The sequence below is a fragment of the Hyperolius riggenbachi genome, chromosome 5 (assembly GCF_040937935.1).
Source record: "Hyperolius riggenbachi isolate aHypRig1 chromosome 5, aHypRig1.pri, whole genome shotgun sequence".
In the NCBI taxonomy this organism is placed as follows: Eukaryota; Metazoa; Chordata; class Amphibia; order Anura; family Hyperoliidae; genus Hyperolius; species Hyperolius riggenbachi.
The window spans coordinates 110,918,573-110,941,735 of record NC_090650.1 but is presented as its reverse complement, the minus strand read 5'-3'; positions in this window follow the sequence as shown (position 1 = coordinate 110,941,735).

Sequence of the window (23,163 nt, the reverse complement as noted above, 5' to 3'; positions counted from 1 at the left end):
GCTATACTGAGGGGCATATACCTATCTAAGCTATACTGAGGGGGATATACCTATCTAACCTATACTGGGGCATACCTATCTAATCTATACTGGGGCATATACCTATCTAAGCTATACTGAGGGGCATATACCTATCTAACCTATACTGGGGGACATATACCTATCTAACCTATACTGGGGGCATATACCTATCTAAGCTATACTGAGGGGCATATACCTATCTAACCTATACTGGAGGACATATACCTATCTAACCTATACTGGGGGACAAATACCTATCTAAGCTATACTGAGGGGCATATACCTGTCTAATTTATACTGGGGCATATACCTATCTAACCTATACTGGGGCATATACCTATCTAATCTTTACTGGGGCATATACCTATCTAAGCTATACTGAGGTGCATATACCTATCTAACCTATACTGGGGGACATATACCTATCTAACCTATACTGGGGCATATACCTATCTAAGATATACTGAGGGGCATATACCTATCTAATCTATACTGGGGCATATACCTATCTAAGCTATACTGAGGGGCATATACCTATCTAACCTATACTGGGGGGCGTATACCTATCTTATCTATACTGGGGGGCATATACCTATCTAACCTATACTGGGGGACATATACCTATCTAACCTATACTGGGGCATATACCTATCTAAGCTATACTGAGGGGCATATACCTAGCTAATCTATACTGGGGCATATACCTATCTAACCAATACTGGAGCCATATACCTATCTAACCTATACTGGAGGCATATACCTATCTAATCTATACTGGGGCATATACCTAGCTAATCTATACTGGGGCATATACCTATCTAACCTATACTGGGGGACATATACCTATCTAATCTATACTGGGGGGCATATACCTATCTAACCTATACTGGAGCCATATACCTAACTAACCTATACTGGAGCCATATACCTATCTAACCTATACTGGGGGCAACTATATGGGCTACCTATACTCGGCTGGATACCTATACTGTGGGCACCTATACCTGTCTCCACATTGGGGAACATTTTACGCCCTCGCCCTGGGTGCAATTTAGCCTAGAAACTGCTAGTATTTGGCTCCACGCACATCATGTTTTGGCCACTCCCACATGCCGCTTTCAGGAATCCCCCCCTTGAAAATCCTGGATTTGCCCCTGCTGTTACTGGAGTCTGATATGTCACTGTAAACAGTAAGGGGGGTGTATCTATTACTTGGTTTTGTATTCTCTTACTGAAGTCTGTCATGAAAGTCTGATCTCTTATTGGGGTCCGGTGGGTCACATAGGACATGCATCCTAATTATGTTATTTGGAAAACATGCTTATCTAGTCCTTGTTTGTAGTACATGCTGCTGTGTAGAAGCTTCCTAATTATGTTATTCTGGAGAAATCTATATACTGACCGATATACATTACTGTATGATCGAGCTATTGCTATGCCTCATTCTAATTGATTATGTCTCATTTTGCTTTGGAGATGCTCACTTCAGCTGGTCACACATTTGAATTTTCATGCATGCCATAGGCACTATAACTGGTTTAGAGTATTTGCTACTTGTCTTCCTGTCCTTTGTAAAAAACAAATGAGAGCAACAAGAAATGAATAAAGGTTTACATACTGTAAAGATAAACAGCTAGAAAAGCTTTTCATAGGCTCTTAACCACTACACCTCCAAGGGTTTTTCTTCCCCCAGAGCAATTTTCACCTGTCAGCGCTCCTTCCATTAATTCCCCTATAACTTTATTACTACTTATCACAACAAAACTATCTATATCTTGTTTTTTTTTTCGCCACCAATTAAACTTTCTTTGGGGGATACTTTTGCTAAGAATAATTTTATTCTTAAAGTGTTTAAACAGGAAAAATAAGAACCAAATGGAAAAAAATCATTATTTCTAAGTTTTTGGCCATTACAGTTTTAAAATAGTACATTTTACCCTAATTAAAACCCACACATATTATTTGCCCTTTTGTCCCAGTTATTGCAAAGTTTAAAATTTTTATATTTTTATATATTTTAGTATAATGTATGGCGCCAATTTTTTATTTAGAAATGAAGGTGCATTTTTTCAGTTTTGCATCCATCCCTAATTACAAGCCCCAAATTTATAAAGTAATAGTAATATACCCTCTTAACATACATATTAAAAACATTTAGTCCCTAAGGTAACTATTTATGTATTTATTTATGATTATCATTTTTTTTTTCAAAAACAAAAATTTGGTAAGTATTAGAGAGGTCAGGGGTTAATTTAAAATGTAAAAATAGGGTAAAAAATAGGTCTTTTATTGAAAAAAGTGTAGATGTAATTTTACTATTTAGCCACAAGATGTGGCAGCTGACTTCTGTATGTGTAGTATTACTAAGGCAAAAAAGGAAGTGATGCGTTGACCATCTTTGTGAATGGCAGCGCCGTTTCATAGATGGCTGCGGTCATTCACACAGTGACTTAGATCAATAAATGAGAGGGACAGACTAACCAGCAAGCTCATGGTGACCCAGAACTCATTGAAGTGTGTAAGGGACTACAATGGTCCTAAAAGCCCCCTTACTAAAATGTTAAGAAAAACTAAAGTTTGCTTTCCTAAAACAGAAAGAATTTGCGATAATTCAGGTTGGAGTGAGTTTGAGATGTCTCCCAGTGCATCACTGCTGAATGTATGCAAATTAACCATTGTGCCCTTAGAAGCTAAACACACCTCCAGAACCGCTGGAATGGAACCACTGTGTTCCCATTCATTGATCTAGTGGCTAATGATCGGCAGCAGTAATGAGTGCAAGGAAGGTGGGGGAGCGAGCAGGATGCGCGGCAGGGAGGAACGTAGTAGCTACGTCCCTGCTCATAGTTATGGCGGTTTGCAGGGACGTAGTTACTTGTCCCAGGGGAGGGGAAGTGGTTAAGGTTATGAAAGATCCACTTCATGAGTCATATATTTGTATTTGGGCATATTTGGGCATGTAATGCAATCTGAAGCATTTTCAAATCTCATTCCATGGAAATTGCATATAACGCTGCACGTATCATGTTTGGCACGGTGGCATTACCCAGTGACCAAAAACTGTCTCATGTCATTTCTGAGGACAGCAACCGTCATGCTCAGATGTAACTTAATTGGGGGGTCTCCTGTACACTGCCCATGCCGATTGCAAGCAAGTGCCCGGCCGGTGAATGGTGGCAGCTGACAGTGAAGCAGGTGAACGCACAGCGCGGGCCACTATAGCACCAGTGCTAAAGTCTGTGACCTGCACACAGGTAATTTGGGGTTCCAGAGGACGTCAGACCCCAAACGAATTCTTTCTCCAAGTTGCTACCACATGGAGGAGAAATAGTATTTAACACTGCCAGGAATTTCAGCAGCAGCAGGGTGTGCCATCATTTAGTCCACTATACTCCCAATTCACTGACCGCCGAACCAGTCGTATGCTCTGACAGAGGATCAATTCACTGCCTTTAACTGTTCATGGAAAGGGCCATTTTCCATTCGTAAAGTGATGCGAATGCGGCTAACTAGCTGCAACGCTTCACTTCTGCTGCTGGCCGCGTCACTTCCGCATCTCCCGATGGGGAAGTGAATTGAGGAGATGGGATGCGGGTGCAGGCAGACGCAGCCGTGCGAGATTCTCGAATCGCTCCACACAACATCGCTCCGCACAACATGCACGCAGCGCGATGCGGCTCTGTAGTCGCATCACACCGCGCCTAATGAAAACGGGCCCTAACAGTGAGTTAGACACTTTCTTTCACTAATGTTGTAAGAATGATGTTACCATGACAGGTTAACATATAGTTGAACTAACTCACTATTTACAATCTCCTCTTCCCATACCTATCAAATTGCTATATTTCAGCTTTCCCCATAAAAAAAAATCAATAAGTATTGGCATTTACTTCTTCAAACTCTATAAACTTTATTGTTTAAACATTCATTTTTAGCTGCTGAACATCATTTTCCTGCACACAGTTCAGTTTAGCCAACGTGGACATAAAGTAGCAGGAGGTAAAACTGACAAGTGTTTATTCATACTGTTTGGAAAAGCACTGTGCTTTTCTGGCATTTGTGGAGAGGGGATTTCCACTCCACCTACGGTTACTCCTCTGGCCGGGACCGCGAGGCATATGCACAGCACATGGAAAGAGAAAAAGAAATAAATAAATGTAATCTCCAGAAATTAAAGGAGCATAAAATAAATAATTAACATCGATAAAACTGTCTTTTCATAAGAAGAAAATACAGAGCGCATTTTATGACGGCAAGTGTTTGTGTTGCAACGTTCTATTTGCAGCAGCGCTTCCAAATAGAGTGAGCTCAGGGATTCCATTTTGTTTTCGTTTGGAATAGATTTAGACTGGAACTTGTTTTCTATTCAAACAGCATTAAATTTTCATTTACTATCGCTATTGAACGGTCAGAAGAAGGGCAGACTCTCTGGGACTATCGCTTGTCCATTGCCCTTTCACAATCAGCATGCATTTGATAACAAGTGCATTTAACAGCAACAAAAATAAGGTTTACTGCTAAGAATATCTTCCCGTAAATACAACAAACCTGACCTTACGGTGTCCTGTCATCTGTAGGACTTCTTCATCGAATGGTGACTTTCCGTTCAATGTTCCTTGGTGCCTCCCTGAGCACATCTGTGGATTTCAAAAGATCCCTCAGCATTGAAAAATGGGGAGTTAATTACATTTATATTTTTATCTTATGCCGGTAGCTGTGGATTAATAGAAATTTTATGGTGAAAATGCAAATTAAAGTTCAATCTGGTTAATGAGATGAGGCTCTTTTTGTCAGTTGAATTTTTCAGAAGTACTCTGTGGTACACCTGGAGGGCATCTGCTGGATTTCAACGTTATAGAAAAAGAAAGAAAAGAAAGAGATTTAGAGGAGGAAAGCAAAAAAAGCAGGCAGTTTCTCCACTGTCTCATCGCCTTAACTGGGGTGATTTGCATGACTAATAGGCTGCCGCTGCTGTGATTTATTTCATAACAATTGCCTGTCATCGAGAATAATTTATGAATCTTAGTAGAGATATCAGGGAAAAAAACGGTGCACACAGGTCAAACCGTGTGTTTAGATGAAATCATGTGAATTAAAGCTGTACTTATTATTTTTACATTCCTTTCGTATAATGCCGGTGCTTACCAGTGCTGGGTAATGGGGCCATCTGTGTGGCTGGGGAGATCTGGGAGCTTGCTTTATATTAAAATGGATAATTCTTTTAAATTCCTCTGCAGACATTAGAAAAAACTCCCACATCCCCCGCCTCTACAAACTGGATAAACAGCATTTTTATTTTATTTTAATATGGAAAGTTACTTTATTTTCCAGGCAGATTCCCACTTACCTGCTTGGATGTTTTGGCCACAAGAAATTAGCAAATCTGCCAAATCTGTCTCTTTTTTTGTTTATGGAAGTTCACTAATATTTTAAATTCGATATTTCTTAACTAAAGGACAACTGTAATGAGATGGATATGGAGGCTGCCATATTTATTTCGCTATAAATAATTCACATTGCCTGGCTGCCCTGCCGATCATCTGCCTGTAATGCTTTTAACCGTAGACCCTGAACAAGCATGCAGCAGATCAGGTGTGTCTGACATTATAGTCAGATCTGACAAGATTAGCTGCATGCTTGTTTCTGGTTATTCAGACACTACTGCAGCTAAATAGATCAGCAGGGCTATCAGGTAACCGGTATTGCTTAAAAGGTAATACATATGGCAGCCTCCATATACATTTTGCTTCAGTTGTCCTTTAAAGTGTGCCAGAGCCGAAGCATAGTGAAAGTTTTATACATAAGTGGGGCTTCCTCCAGCGCCATTCGCACGGATCGATCCCACGCCGCCATCCTCAGTCTTCTCTATCGCCGGTACCAGGTCCCATAACTTTAGCCAGTCGTGGCCAGTCTGAGCATGCCCAGTGTGCTTTCACCTTCTCTCTCTGGCGGAGAATAGTACTGCAAAGGTGCAATACTATTCTCCACCGAAGAGACGGAGGGACCGCACTGCGCATGCTCAGACTAGCCGCGACCAGTTGAAGTTATGGGATCTGGTATCGGCGATAGAAAAGGCTGAGGACGGCGGCATGGGAGCTATCCGTGCAGATGGGGCTGGAGGAAGCCCCAGGTATGTATAAAACTTTCACTGTGCTTTGTTTCTGATACTCTGATACACTTTAACGGGCAAATTTCTCACTTCACAGCAAGCAAATATCAAACATAAACAAGAACAGTTTTCAGCCTGGTGAACACCTACTGATACAAACTGCTCACCTGCCGCAATGTCATGGACTTCCTGTACTATCCCTTGCTTGCTCCCGTGTCCTCTGCCTCCGCCCGTGCAATGTAATTACAAGCGCTGCGTCTCTCACCTGATCCGAGGCAGCCCGCTGCAATCAGCTGCCTCTTCCTTGCTCTTCCCCTGGTGCTGGCTTCTGCTAATCACATAGTTACACTTGACCAGCACTAGGGGAAGAGCGAGGGAGAGGAGATGCAACACTGTGGGCTCCCTCGGATCAGGTGACAGACGTGCAGCTTGTAATTTACATTGTACAGGGAGGTGCGGAAGACACAGGGGGGCAAACGGGAGACACAGGGGAATTAGCAGGCCCAGGAGGATACAGGGGGACAAAAACAGGGAAACAAGGGGGGCAGAGGCTAACACATGGGGCAAAAAATGGGCAACAGGAGGACAGAGGCTGACACATTGGGGCCAAAACGGGGATGTAGGGGAATAGAAGTGGCCCTATGGGGTCAATAATGGGGACACAGCACGACTGAGGCTAACACATGGTGGGCAAAATAGGGGGATATGGGGACAGGTAGGCACATGGGAACAAAACCAGGGACACAGGGAACAGATGCTAACACATGAGGGACAAAAATGGGGACACAAGGGGACACAGGATGACACCCACAAAAAGCTTATTTTGTGGCAAAAAAAAACCAAACAAGATATAAAGATATAGATCATTTAGATGTAATAAGCAGTGATTGTGGAACGTTATTGTGGAATGAATTAGAGGAGCACTAAAGGGTGAAAATTGTTGTTGGCAGGAAGGGTAAAACAGCCTGTGGAGTGTGGTGGTGGAGTGGAGAAGGATATGGAGGCTAACATGTTCATTTCCTTTTAACCACATCACCCCCAAGGGTTTTTAGCCTAATGGACCAGAACAATTTTTACCTGTCAGCACTCCTCCCTTTCATTTGGCAATAACTTTATCACTATTTGTCACAATGAAATGATCTATATCTTGTTTTTTTAACATTAATTAGGCTTTTTGGGTGGTACTTTTTGCTATGAATTATTTTTATCCTAAATGCATTTTAACTGGAGTAGTAAGAAAAAAATGGAAAAATTCATTATTTGTCAGGTTTCGGCAAATATAGTTTTAAAATGAAACGTGCTACTGTGAATAAAACCCACATATTTTATTTGCCCATTTGTCGTGGTTATTACAACATTTAAATTGTGTCCCTAGTACAATGTAATGCGACAATATTTGATTTAGATATAAAGGTACATTTTTTTCAGTTAGCACCCATCCCTAATTACAAGCCCATACATGCAAATATATAATGGTAATATAACCTCATGCCATATATAGTAAAAAAAAGAGTCCCTAATGTAACTATTTACGGTATGTATCTTTTTTAAATGTTGAAGTGTTTTATTTTGGTAACTATGGGGGGGGGGGGCAGGGGAGAAGGAAGGAGGTATTTATTTCATTTTATTAATCGCGGCTCTCTGGGTTCCAACAGGTATGCATGGCTGGGGGGCAGAGGACGATTTAAAATGTCTGTTGGTCTGTTAAGAGGAACCAACCGAATGTTTTAAAATGGAGCACGATCCAGAAATGGTTAGATAATGCACATGGATTAGATCTACAGACTTTTGCCACTAAATAGCAAACATTTTGTAGTATACCAAGACCAGGTTTGCAGCATCACTTGCATTCTCTAATGATCTCCCCTCTTATATATCTGAGCAGTATCTAACTTTGTATGTTGGAACCTTAAAGGGAACCTTAACTGAACGGGGGGTAAAGAGTTTTACTTACCTGGGGCTATTACCAGCCCCCTGCAGCAGTCCTGTGCCCTCGGCGGAATCCTCTGGTCCCCCGCTGTCACTTAGTTTCGTTTTTGACGACTCACCAGTCGCCGGCCGCCATGCGTATTATTGGACGCATTCACCAATGCAATTAGCGCTATTGCGGACCGCAAAAGGGGTACAAAAATACGCGTTGCCGCATATCTACGCGTTGTACATGTTGCGGTCCGCTATAGCGCTAATTGCATTGGTGAATGCGTCCAATAATACGCATGGCGGCCGGCGACTGGTGAGTCGTCAAAAACGAAACTAAGTGACAGCGGGGGACCAGAGGATTCCAGAGCGGTGCCGAGGGCACAGGACTGCTGCAGGGGGCTGGCAATAGCCCCAGGTAAGTAAAACTCTTTACCCCTCGTTCAGTTAAGGTTCCCTTTAAATGAGCGGAATATTCTTACAACCATTTTAGGGCACCGCCTTTGACATGGGAGACCAGGGTTCGAATCCTGGCTAGGGTCAGTACCTGTTCAGTAGGGAGTTCAAGCCAAGACTCCCTAACACTGCAGGGTGGCCTCCTGAGCGCGCCCCAGTGGCTGCAGCTCTTGAGCGCTTTGAGTCCGACAGGAGAAAAGCACTATATAAATGTTCGGATTATTATTATTATTATTATTTTAGGGCTCCTTTAATCCCCAAATCACTACGTCCAGAGTGATTGGCTCAGCACATGTATACAGATCAGAAGAACTGATCTAGTTGGCTGTTTTATATATGTTAGGATGATAAGGAAGCATCCATATCCCTTAATATTTTATTTAAAGTGCATTTCCATATTTAGCAGAAAATACACAGTTAAAAACGTCCTTGTTGGGCTTAAAGTGTACCTGAGGCAGTTCTTCATGTCACAAATAGGACACAGAGGCATGTTTCCATCTGAAGGACAACCCTCTGTGTCCCTTGTGCACTGCTCTTAGCCCCTCCCCCCCTTTGCTAATGCTAGCTCCACCTGAATCTACCAACAAGCAGCTTGTTGATAGATTAATGGGGAAGTGTAGTCCTTAGCAAAAAAAGACACTCCCGCGTAACAACCTTGCCCCACCTATCAGAGCCTTCTCACTGGTTCTCCTCCACCTCTCTCCCATCCGTATCTCCTCCTCTCAGTGCTCTGTGCTCTTGGAGGAGAGCACAGAGCTGCATCTGAAGTATTGTGACCCCGTAGTCATGGCAATAAAACTAAATTAAAATGGGAGACTAGAGCAGAGCAGCGGGGAGCAGTGGTAATTGATGCTACCTGATCCAGCTTGCTCCCCAGATTACGTAGTATGGTTTTTTTTTTAGGTTTTCACCTAAAAAGGTAGGATTCTCTTTAACAAAAAAAGGCTTTGACAACACGGCGGGCAGGGCTACATACCAACATATAGCAATACATACATATAGGAAGTGTTTTTGAAACAAGGATAATTAACCTAAAAATGGGCATTTTGAATAATTGACTACATTGTACTATATGTTGCTAAACTGCCTCTTAGAATATGTCCATGTAAACAAAGTAGCACATGTGGCCTACAGAGCGTCTAGGAACCTATTCAGGCTCTCTTTATACTTTCTTCTCAGAAATATATACGGAGCGTAAAGCAGTACATTAGAACAAACACTTTCCCTGGGGATGGATACATGTTCACACAGCTATTCATATAGATCCAGTCACAGGAACAAACATATGGTCATATGTTGTACCTACATCGCCTCTAGAAGTACATAGTGCCCGGACAGGTTTCCAGGCAATCTGCAGGCAGCACCTAATAGACTGTCTACTAGCCAGAAGAAGAGATGTTTAGTGCTATTATTTTGGCATTTGGGGGACATGTTTAACAGCTTACTTGATAATAAAGGTGAAAATACACTTAAAGGCTTTTTTGAACAGTGAGCACTGACAGATCATTGCAATGTCCAATCTGACATTTTTTGCTAAAGCTGTTCTCCTTTCAGTTACATTAAATATGTCTAGAGTTATTTTATGTAATTTGTGGATTATGTGCCTTCAAGCTATTTTTTGTCTAGTTTTGTCTCATCAGTGTCCTTTGTCCTCTGTTTCCCAGTCTAGGTCCTGTCTGTAGGTTTTGGTCTTTTAAACTGAAAGACGTAAAAAATAAATATTAGAGGTCTGGACCTAAATAGCTTTACATTTAGTTCAACAACACACTTGTTCTTGAACCTCTGATTTTAGGTTTGCGAACCTCGAACGCGAACTTCTGAAAAAGAAGTTCCGAAAAATAACTTCGCAAACCGCCATAGACTTCAATGGGCAGGCAAACTTTCAAAACTTCAAACATTAATTCTGATGGAAAAGATGTTTGAAGGGGTCTAACACCAGGAGGGGGGCATGGCGGAGTGGGATACACACCAAAAGTCCCAGGGAAAAATTTAGGATTTGAAGCACAGCAGTGTTTTAAGGGCAGAAATCTCTTTGCATGTTAAATTGGAGGCATAAAGTGCTTTAAAACATCTTACATGTGTATACATCAATCAGGTAGTGTAATTAGTGTACTGCTTTACACTGACAGACCAAACTACTGTGTAACGCACCGCAAACAGCTGTTTCACTGTGTAGTGAGGGACGTGCTAGACTGGTGCGCACCATGGCCAGAGTGCAGGCGATAGCAGTTTTCAAGCCCATATGGTCGCCGGGCTGAGGTAGCGCAATAATAGAACAACAGTGACTGTCCAGCTGATCGAATTTGGTCTGTCCACAATGAAGCAACAACCTTATTATCTTGGGTGTGCCCTCCAACACTTTCATATAGTCGGCGGTCATTGCTTCATTGTGATACGCAAGACCCTTCACCGCGGCAAGGTAACAATCACGAAGGGGAATTGACACGTGTACATGCCTTGTGTTTTGTTGTTGCAGCCACAGTGCAGCCAAAAAAATTAGGCAGGCATGTACACACACAGCTAGCAGTGGCCTTAAAAATTCAGGAATCCACCTGGAGTCCTGGACCCTGTTGGTGGTGGCGGAGAAGGCAGTCAAGCAGACTGCAGGCAGAGATGCTGTGTAGGGACCGACTTAGTCTTGGGGCAGGCAGTCACATGGCGTGCAAGCAGAGATGCTGTGTGTAGGCATTGACTTAGTCTTCGGGCGGGCTTCATTCATTTTGATAAAGGTGAGGTACTGAACACTTTTGTGACCTAGGCGACTTCTCTTCTCAGAGAAGGTCCTTTCTGACAGGACGCTTGAGGCAGGGCAAGTCTGAAGTTGGATGGCAAATTATGACAGCTCTGGCCACAGGTCAAGCCTGTGCACCCAGTAGTCCATGGGTTCATTGCTGCACGGAGTGTCTACATCTGCAGTTAAGGCCAGGTAGTCGGCTGCCTGCCAGTCGAGGCGTTGGTGGAGGGTGGATCCGGGAGGGCTAAGGTGAGACGTTGGACTAAAGAATGTCCGCATGTCCGACATCACCATGAAATCGCTAGAGCGTCCTCTCCTTGCCTGCATGGACATGGGAGGAGGAGGAAGATTACTGGCAGTGGCACCTTTATTCTGTTGTGACATCACCCTTAAACGCACTGTAAAGCTTAGTTGCCAGCTTGTTCTTGCTCCTTTCTGCCTTCTGGTGATTTGGAAATATCTCTGCCACTTTGTGCTTATACACATTCCCTTTGAGTTTTTTTTATACGGGGTCCCGCAAAAGGCTGGACAGCATGAAAGCCGCCATCTGCAGAAATTTGGATGCAGACGTACTATCCATCTCCTCTTGCTCTTCCTCAGTGATGTCAGGTAAGTTCTCCTCCTCCCCCCAGCCACGAACAATACCACGGGAAAGTTGAGCAGCACAAGCCCACTGCGACGCCTGCTGCGTTGTTCTTCCACCTCCTCCTAAAAAAAAACAAAACACCTTCCTCATCTGACTCCTCTTCCCCAGACGACTCTTCCTCCCCCTCCCCCTCCTCTGTGCTGCCGCAGGTGTTGAGGAAAAATCTGGTTCTGCTGATAATTGATCCCACAACTCTTCCTCCTGTTCCTGTTTACGCTCCTCCACAGCTTGATCCACCACTCTACGCATGGCACGCTCCAGGAAGAAGGCATATGGGATAAAGTCGCTAATGGCGCCTTCACTGTGACTCATCATGTTTGTCACCTCCTCAAACAGCGACATGAGCCTGCAGGCATTTTGCATGAGTGTCCAGTATTTTGGCCAGAACATCCCCATCTCCCCAGAGCATGTCCTTTTACTGTAGTTGTACAGATGCTGGTTGATGGCTTTCTCCTTTCGTAGCAGGCGGTTAAACATCAGGAGTGTTGAACTCCAGTGAGTCGGGCTATCGCAAATCAAACACCTCACCAGCAAGTTGTTTCTCCCCTGAATATCGGCCAAGCGTGCCATGGCCATGTAGGACCGCCTGAAATGCCCACATACCTTCCTGGACTGCTTCAGGATGTCCTGTAAGCCTGGGTACTTACACACAAATCTCTGAATTATTAGATTCAGCACATGTGCGATGCAGGGTACATATGTCAACTTTCCCAAATTCAAAGCCGAAATGAGATTGCTGCCGTTGCCATGCACCACATTGCCGATCTCCAGTTGGTGCTCAGTCAGCCATTGATCCACCTGTTTGTTCAGAGCAGCCAGGAGAGCTGCTCCAGTGTGACTCTCCGCTTTGAGGCAAGAGATGTCTAAGATGGCGTGACACCATCGTACCTGGCATGCAGCATAGGCCCTGGGGAGCAGGGGCTGTGTAGCTGGAGAGGAAATCGCAGCACCAGTAGAGTAGCACTGCCACTCAGCCAAGGAGGAGGAGGAGGACGACAGTGAAGAGGATGCAGCAGGAGGAGTAGGAGGCGAAGGAGAGGAGGTGGCAGCAGGCCTGTCTGCAAGCCGTGGAGGCGTCACAACTAGGTCTGCTGCATAGCCACATACTCCCTGCTTGCCAGCGGTCACCAGGTTACCCAATGGGCTGTGTAAGTAATGTACCTGCCCTGACCGTGCTTTGCATACCAGGCATCCGTGGTCAGATGGACCCTTGACCCAATGCTGTGTGCCAGAGATGACACCACTTGCCTTTCAACTTCATGGTACAGTTTGGGTATCGCCTTTTTTGAGAAATAATTGTGGTCTGGTATCTTCCACTGTGGTGTCCCGAAGGTCACAAATTTTCAGAAGGCCTCAGAGTCCATCAGCTGGTATGGTAACAACTGGTGAGCTAACATTTCTGCCAAGCCAGATGTCAGACACCGGGCAAGGGGGTGACTGGCAGACATTGGCTTCTTCCGCTCAAAGATGTCCTTCACGGACACCTGGCTGCTGCTGTGGGCAGAGGAGCAGGAACCGCTCAAAGTCAGAGGCGGAGTGGAGGAGCGTGGCTGTGAAGGTGCAAGGGAGAAAGTGGCTGAAGATAATGCACCTGAAGGAGGAGAAAGAGGAGAAGGAGGGTGGCTTTGCTTTTGTGTGCTGCTTTTCCTCAGGTGGTTTTTCCTTTGCAGTTTGTGCTTTTTCATCATGTGCCTTCGTAAGGCAGTTGTCCCTACCCGGGTCTTGGCCTTTTCTACGGCTCAATTTTTGGTGACAGAGAGTACAGGTGGCATTGCTCTCATCTGAGGCAGACACACAAAAATTTCCACACCGCTGAGCTCTGGAGTGATGGCACTATGGTGGCGTCAGCAGCTGACGTTGAAGGGCATGTTGGCTGGCTGTACATAGGTGGCAATACATGGCGCCAGACACTGCCACGAGCTGTTTGTGATGACGAGCTCCCCATGCTTCTTTGAGCAACTCGTCTCCTCCTACTCCTCTCTGACTCCCCCTCTGAACTGTCCCCCTGTTCATCTCCTCTATTGTGAACCCACGTGACATCCATGACAGTATCATCATAATCATCATCATAATCATCCTCCACAGCTTTGCTTGTATGAGACTTCTCCAAAACTGCACCAACAGCAGGTACTGCATCCTCCTCTCACCCTACGTCCATAGTGACGCCTAATTCAGACATATGAGGTGGTGTAACTTGCTTAGCGCCTTCATCTTGTTGTAACAATAATGGCTGTTAATCAGTTAATTCCCCACCAAATAACTCCTTTGAAATGTCAAATGTAGCGGATGTGGTGCTTGTAGTAGCGCTGGTGGCTGGGGAAGATTCAATGTTCTGTGTTAAATAGTCAACTACGTTCTGACGATCTTGGAAGTTGATGGCATGTGCCTTCTTCTGAGCACTGTACTTTGGTCTAGGGCCGCACAAAATCTCGTCAGCATGACCTCGAACAGACCTGCTAGGTGGACTGTCTCTGGCTCTGCCTCTGCCTGTTGTTTTGTCCATATTGGGGGGATGAAGTGAAAGGTATATAAAACTGCGTGTTGTCACGCAGGTGCAGTGAACAGGTATGCAGTGACTGGTATCAATACAATGTGCAGCTGTCACACACACAGGTTCAGTGAACAGTTATGCAGTGACTGGTATGTAAAACAGTGTGCGGTCACACAAGTGCAGTGAACAGGTATGCAGTGACTGGTATGAATACAATGTGCAGCTGTCACACACACAGGTGCAGTGAACAGTTATGCAGTGACTGGTATATAAAACTGCGGGCTGTCACGCAGGTGCATTGAGCATGAGCAGGTATGCAGGGTCGGACTGGTATTGCAAATGTGCAGCTGTCACACACACAGGTGCAGTGAACAGTTATGCAGTGACTGCTGGTATATAACACTGCATGCTGTCACGCAGGTGCAGTGAACATGAACAGGTATGCACGATCTGACTGGTATTACAAATGTGCAGCTGTCACACACAGGTGCAGTGAAAAGGTAGGCACTGAATGTGCTGGGCCTGGCAGTGGCATAGTATAGGAATTAGCAAGGGCCTGACAGGGCTGTATATGCAAGTGTCAGTGGGACACACACAAAAAAAAAACAGATCACAAGAACAACATTAGCTCTCAAAAGAGCTGTTGTGGGGTGCTTTTTAGCAATAAGTATCAGCAAGGAGCAAGCTAACAAGCCTAACAACAGCCTAACTAAGCTTTCCCTAATCTCTGCAGCAACTCTCTCCCTTCTCTCACTAACTACGCAGCACACAGAGTGATATCATGGCCGACACAGCTCCCTTTTATAAAGAAAGGGGGGCCCCAGGAAGGAGTGTAGCCTGATTGGCTACCATGTGTCTGCTGACTGTGATGTAGAGGGTCAAAGTTTAGCCCAATGATGTAGTATAGGGGGTGGGTCAAACTCACATAAAGTTCGCGATTCAACATGAACGTGAATCACCGATGTTCGCACAAATAAGTTTGCATGCAAACCGTTCTCTATACAGTGGGTTGCAAAAGTATTTGCCCCCCTTGAAGTTTTCTGCATTTTGTCATATTACTGCCACAAATATGAATCAATTTTATTGGAATTCCACATGAAAGACCAACACAAAGTGGTGTACACATGAGAAGTGGAACGAAAATCATACGTGATTCCAAACATTTTTTACAAATAAATAACTGCAAAGTGGTGTGTGCATAATTATTCGGCCCCCTTTGATCTGAGTGCAGTCAGTTGCCTATAGACATTGCCTGATGAGTGCTAATGACTAAATAGAGTGCACCTGTGTGTAATCTAATGTCAGTACAAATACAGCTGCTCTGTGAGGGCCTCAGAGGTTGTCTAAGAGAATATTGGGAGCAACAACACTGTGAAGTCCAAAGAACACACAAGACAGGTCCAAGACAGGTCAGGGATCAAGTTGTTGAGAAATTTAAAGCAGGCTTAGGCTACAAAAAGATTTCCAAAGCCTTGAACATCCCAAGGAGCACTGTTCACGCGATCATTCAGAAATGGAAGGAGTATGGCACAACTGTAAACCTACCAAGACAAGGCCATCCACCTAAACTCACAGGCCAAACAAGGAGAGCGCTGATCAGAAATGCAGTCAAGAGGCCCATGGTGGCTCTGGATGAGCTGCAGAGATCTACAGCTCAGGTGGGAGACTCTGTCCATCGGACAACTATTAGTCATGCACTGTACAAAGTTGGCCTTTATGGAAGAGTGGCAAGAAGAAAGGCATTGTTAACAGAAAGCATAAGAAGTCCCGTTTGCAGTTTGCCACAAGCCTTGTGGTGGACACAGCAACCATGTGGAAGAAGGTGCTCTGGTCAGATGAGACCAAAATGGAACTTTTTGGCCAAAATGCAAAATGCTATGTGTGGCAAATAACTAACACTGCACATCACTCTGAACACACCATCCCCAGTGTCAAATATGGTGGTGGCAGCATCATGCTCGGGGGGTGCATCTCTTTAGCAGGGACAGGGAAACTGGTCAGAGTTGATGGGAAGATGGACGGAGCCAAATACAGGTCAAACTTGGAAGAAAACCTCTTGGAGACTGCAAAAGACTTGAGACTGGGGCGGAGGTTCACCTTCCAGCAGGACAATGACCCTAAACATAAAGCCAGGGCAATAATAGAATGGTTTAAAACAAAACATATCTATGTGTTAGAATGGCCCAGTCAAAGTCCAAATCTAAATCCAATCGAGAATCTGTGGCAAGATCTGAAAAATGCTGTTTTCATGCTGCTTAGTCAAAAGTATTGACTAAGGGGGCTGAATAATTACGCACACCCCACTTTGCAGTTATTTATTTGTAAAAAATGTTTGGAATGATGTATGATTTTCGTTCCACTTGTCATGTGTACACCGCTTTGTGTTGGTCTTTCACGTGGAATTCCAATAAAATTGATGCATGTTTGTGGCAGTAATTTGACAAAATGTGGAAAACTTCAAGGGGGCCGAATACTTTTGCAACCCACTGAAGGTCATACGTAATGTACTAAATGTTGTCTCTTACAGGAACAGCTATTGCAACCAAGCAAAATTCCTGTAAAACTTAGTTAGTTACAATTCATTTAAATCTGACTAGGTTTTTGGTTATTGCTATTTCTATTTCACTTTCATAAGTTTGCCAATAAATTAAGTGTAGATGTATTATAGCATGATAACCACAGTTCCTTGGCTCCTGTTCTCTGTAACCGAGCAGTCATACTCACGTAACATGTGGCCAGGTCATGTAGAATGGATCCAGTGAGGATGTAGACAGAAGGACACAGATTAGAGGGAGCACACCAGTCTGAAAGGTGAGTGGCGAATGCACCCTGCTGCAATGAGTATACTGCAGGGGTCCCAACTTGGGACCATTATTAGTTGGGGGAAACCTGGGGGGCTGTCATTGGCTACAGGGATCTGGGCAATTACCTACTACTGCTCGTCCACCCCACCCAATTCGAGCGAGATGTTCCATCTGGACCAACTGAATATTTGGATTTATTTCAGCAGGAAATCGGTAGAATTTAGGATTGGGCACCCATGTTATGACATCTGTCTCCGGCAGATTGGATCACAGTGATCTAATCTGCCAGGGAAAATCAATTAGTGTGTGGGATCCTTAACTGTCACCCTTAATGTCCATGTGTCCATCCTAAAGGTGACAGCTCAGGGCACAATTGCTAGACAGACACATTACAAGGCTATATTTACAAGGCTATAGCCAAGCAGTATGCACTGAGCAGAGGGGGGATGACATGACAGAGATGGAAGCAAATTTCAGAGGAAAGAGAAAGTAATATAACAATGCACTTGTGTTTCCTTATTTATAAGTTATCATTTAGTGATCTGGGGACAGTTGTATGCATGCTAGATTCTTGACTGTAACAGCACTGAATGATTGTCTAGTGCAAGTAAAAGGCCTTAGGACTTACTGACAAGAGTGCATTTTACACAATAAGGAAAGAGTGCATTTTTAAACAATAAGTGCCTGAGCCCACTGGTGCAGTTGTGTCCGCTTTTCAGTTACACATCAATAGTACAGAAGCTGAAAAGCACACAGAAGTGGATACAACTGCGTCTGTGGGCTCAGGCCCTGAGGAAAAAAAATAAAGTACCCAAAATGTTGTCATAGTTTTATCTTTCTTTAGACAAGCTTTGGGATAAGCTGGCAGCAATGCAAATATCAGGGAGCTTAGGAGCAACACCTTAAAAACATCCTGTGGTGAATTGCTGCATACTATTCTGAATTATGGCTTCAGTGGAACTCTCTGCTGCAACTTGTGAAGCTTTTATGTGACTTGGTACATCCACCCTTCCCTATTTTGAAATACAGCTTTCCCCTTCCCATCCTAGGCATGTCACTAGCTTTGTCCTATTGCCAGCAACCACAGTAGCCAGGTAGCTGACACATGTGGTGGCGGATGGGGCATGTTAGTATCTAAACTTGGTGGCAGGTGAGTGGTGGCAGAGTTCAGAGTTGCCACTGGTTTAATTTACAGGAACCCACTGCACTTATTAAAACAGTGTATAAACCTATGTATAGAAGTAATCACCTGTTTGATCACACTTTGATAAATACACCTTTGTTCACTAGGAAAACCAAAATTACAGATACTTCATATTTGTGGTTTTCCTAGTGAATAAAGGTGTTTTTAATCAAAATGTAAGCGCAGGGGATTACCTCTATACAAAGTTTCTGCTGATTTTATGGGATGGGGGATTCTCCTGCTATCTAATTTCTACTGCTGGTTATAATTGGTTGGTGGGAAGCGTTGCAACTGCTCTATTCTTATATAAAACTATCTCCACTGCTTTATTTCTTTCTTGTTTTACTTAAGAACAACTGGAATTCAAATCTATGTATTTTGAAAACTGTAACTTTGAAATGTTAATATTCCAAAGTTGTTTCTTACTTCTCGGCAGTCGGCATTAATGTTCTCTAGGCAGCAAGAGTCTGATGTGCTTGAAACTTATGTGCCAAGAACAAAAATTCTCAACTGGCATGTCAGTGACAAGATGACAGGGAATGATTATGATGAACTAATATACATTAGCGTAAATCTCAGAATATCCCATCTGGCAGATGTTCTAGCGATACAGCTTTTAAGCTATTGTTGTCATTTAATAAGTTGTGATCTGAGCATATAAGTAGAAGAAAAAAAAAATAGGTAATGTGTTTTTTTTCTCCTTTTACGGAAATCATAAACACATGTTGTCAACAAGATTGTAATAAAAATATTCTGAGAACGGTACAGTTGCTTTTAATGTAGTTTATGTTCTTCTACTAAGAAAGAAATCAATGGCAAAATTGAATGTAGTACTTAGTGTTCTAATGGTTTAGACCTGTTTAGATAAATCATATCTTCCGATGCGCTTTCTCAAAGTACGTAAACATCTCTTCCAGTTTTTCCATTCTTTAAATTTCTTTTTACAGATTTAACTTTCACTATATCAGTTACATTAATCATTCAATCCCTTCAGGCTGTATGACATGATCATTTGCAAGTTCAACAGTTATCCATACAAAGAAATAGAGCATCACAGTGTAATAGTGATGGCAGCAACTGCAGCAACATTAGCATGCATATTATACAACTGGAATATAGGACTGTGTTCCCTTAAAGGGTACCTGAACTCACATGTAGCAGGATGAGATAGACATGTCTATGTACAGTGCCAAGCCTACATATAACTAGACTTTGTTCTTTTCTGTTTCTTTTCACTTTATGGTTAAACAATTAGGGTTTAGAATGACAGCTTCTCTCCAGTCAGACCTACAGGCTATAAACTGCACTGCAGAAAGACAAATCTGAGTGAGAAAATGGATTAAAAAAATAGTCATCTAGTCCAAGATGGGGTTTGTAAAATATCTAAAAGTGTCATCATTCAGCAGAGATAAAACAAACTTTAATCATATTTTTTTGTTCGTTTGTTTTGTTTAGTTTTTTTCATATCAGTTTATTTTCAGTTGAGGTGTGCTTAAAAAATAACCTGAATCGAGTAAAATTGTTTAAAATAAATGTATATAGTACCTGCAAATGAATATTAAATACTTACCTTGATGTCACCTCCTCTCAGAAGCTCACCATTTTCTTCTAACAACAAATCCTTCCAGTTCTGACTAGATCTTGTCGGAACTGGAAGCCTTAAAGGGACTCAGAGCTTTAAAATTAAAAAGATTTTATACATACCTGGGGCTTCCTACAGCCCCATCAGCTCTGATCGCTCTCTCGCACGCCCCCGCTCTCTCCTTCCTGCAGCTTTGGGAACCGGGTCCCGTCACTGACGTCACTCGAGGCCAGCTACGCAGGAGAAGTGCGCCCTCTACATATCTCTCCAGCGGCTGCTGGAAAGATACACAAACAGCGCACTTCTCTTACGTTAGACTGGCTCCTATTGACGGAAGTGCGGGGACCCAGTTCCTGAAGCTGCGGGCAGCGGAGGACGGCGGCATGGGAGCGATCGGAGTGGATGGGGCTGTAGGAAGCCTCAGGTATTTAATAATATTTTTAATTTTTAAGCCCTGGTACACTTTAAGCAACTTTTCTACTATATCAGTTTCTGCCAATGATAATTGAAAGAACATTTAGTATGCAAAGTAATGTCCATGTTTCTCTAGGGCTTAAGTTTGCAAAATTACATGTTAATGGAGTGCTGACCCAGCAGCTGTTATGGGGTCACCACCATTTGTTTCCCATATTAATAGTTGGCAAGCAAAATGTGGGAGAGGAGAAAGAGATGATAAGTACACTTTGCAGAAGGTAAGTATGAAGTGTATGCTTATTTTGACTTTTATTTTTCAGTTAAAGTTTGCTTTGAAGTTATAACAGTACTGATGCACCTGTAAATTGTGAAGAAACAAAAAGCAAAGGCATATTGGAAAGTAAGTAATCAGATAACAGATGAAGAACAAAAAGATAAAGTCACCATCTGGTAATAAGGCCAAGGTCATGGCAAGCAAAGTTCACAATCTGATAAACAACCTGCGACTAGAAAAGTTTTAATACATTTTCATAGCACAACTAGAGTTGGGCCGAACGGTTCGCCTGCGAACGGTTCCATGCGAACTTCAGTGGTTCGCGTTCGCGTCCCGCAGGCGAACCTTTGCGGAAGTTCGGTTCGCCCCATAATGCACATGGAGGGTCAACTTTGACCCTCTACATCGCAGTCAGCAGGCCCAGTGTAGCCAATTAGGCTACACTAGCCCCTGGAGCCCCACCCCCCCCCTTATATAAGGCAGGCAGCGGCGGCCATTACGGTCACTCGTGTGCTGCCTGCGTTAGTGAGAGTAGGGCGAGCTGCTGCAGACTGTCTCTCAGGGAAAGATTAGTTAGGCTTAACTTGTTCCTGTCTGGCTGCATACCTGTTCTGTGAACCCACCACTGCATACCTGTGCTGTGAACCCACCACTGCATACCTGTGCTGTGAACCCACCACTGCATACCTGTGCTGTGAACCCACCACTGCATACCTGTTCTGTGAACCCACCACTGCATACCTGTGCTGTGAACCAACCACTGCATACCTGTTCAGTGAACACACCACTGCATACCTGTGCTGTGAACCCACCACTGCATACCTGTTCAGTGAACCTGCCACTGCATACCTGTTCTGTGAACCCACCACTGCATACCTGTTCAGTGAACCCACCACTGCATACCTGTTCAGTGAACCCACCACTGCATACCTGTTCAGTGAACCTGCCACTGCATACCTGTTCTGTGAACCCACCACTGCATACCTGTTCAGTGAACCCACCACTGCATACCTGTGCTGTGAACCCACCACTGCATACCTGTGCTGTGAACCCACCACTGCCTACCTGTTCAGTGAACCCACCACTGCATACCTGTGCTGTGAACCCACCACTGCATACCTGTTCTGTGAACCCACCACTGCATACCTGTTCTGTTAACCCGCCACTGCATACCTGTTGTGTTCAGTGAACCCGCCACTGCATACCTGTTCTGTTCAGTGGACCCGCCACTGTATACCTGTTTAGTGACCCCGCCACTGCATACCTGTTGTGTTCAGTGAACCTGCCACTGCATACCTGTTCTGTGAACCCGCCACTGTATACCTGTTCTGTTCAGTGAACTCGCCACTGCATACCTGTTCTGTTCAGTGGACCCGCCACTGTATACCTGTTCAGTGAACCCACCACTGCATACCTGTTGTGTTCAGTGAACCTGCCACTGCATACCTGTTCTGTGAACCCGCCACTGTATACCTGTTCTGTTCAGTGAACCCGCCACTGCATACCTGTTCTGTTCAGTGGACCCGCCACTGTATACCTGTTCAGTGAACCCACCACTGCATACCTGTGCTGTGAACCCACCACTGCATACCTGTTCTGTGAACCCACCACTGCATACCTGTTCAGTGAACCCACCACTGCATACCTGTTGTGTTCAGTAAACCCGCCACTGCATACCTGTTCTGTTCAGTGGACCCGCCACTGTATACCTGTTTAGTGACCCCGCCACTGCATACCTGTTCTGTTCAGTAAACCCGCCACTGTATACCTGTTCAGTGAACCCGCCACTGCATACCTGTTGTGTTCAGTGAACCTGCCACTGCATACCTGTTCTGTGAACCCGCCACTGCATACCTGTTGTGTTCAGTGAACCCGCCACTGCATACCTGTTCTGTTCAGTGGACCCGCCACTGTATACTTGTTTAGTGAACCCGCCACTGCATACCTGTTGTGTTCAGTGAACCCGCCACTGTATACCTGTTCAGTGAACCCGCCACTGCATACCTGTTGTGTTCAGTGAACCCGCCACTGTATACCTGTTCAGTGAACCCGCCACTGCATACCTGTTGTGTTCAGTGAACCCGCCACTGTATACCTGTACTGTTTAGTGAACCCGCCTCTGCATACCTGTTGTGTTCAGTGAACCTGCCACTGCATACCTGTTCTGTGAACCCGCCACTGCATACCTGTTCTGTTCAGTGGACCCGTCACTGTATACCTGTTCAGTGAACCCGCCACTGCATACCTGTTGTGTTCAGTGAACCTGCCACTGCATACCTGTTCTGTGAACCCGCCACTGCATACCTGTTGTGTTCAGTGAACCCGCCACTGCATACCTGTTCTGTTCAGTGGACCCGCCACTGTATACTTGTTTAGTGAACCCGCCACTGCATACCTGTTGTGTTCAGTGAACCCGCCACTGTATACCTGTTCAGTGAACCCGCCACTGCATACCTGTTGTGTTCAGTGAACCCGCCACTGTATACCTGTTCAGTGAACCCGCCACTGCATACCTGTTGTGTTCAGTGAACC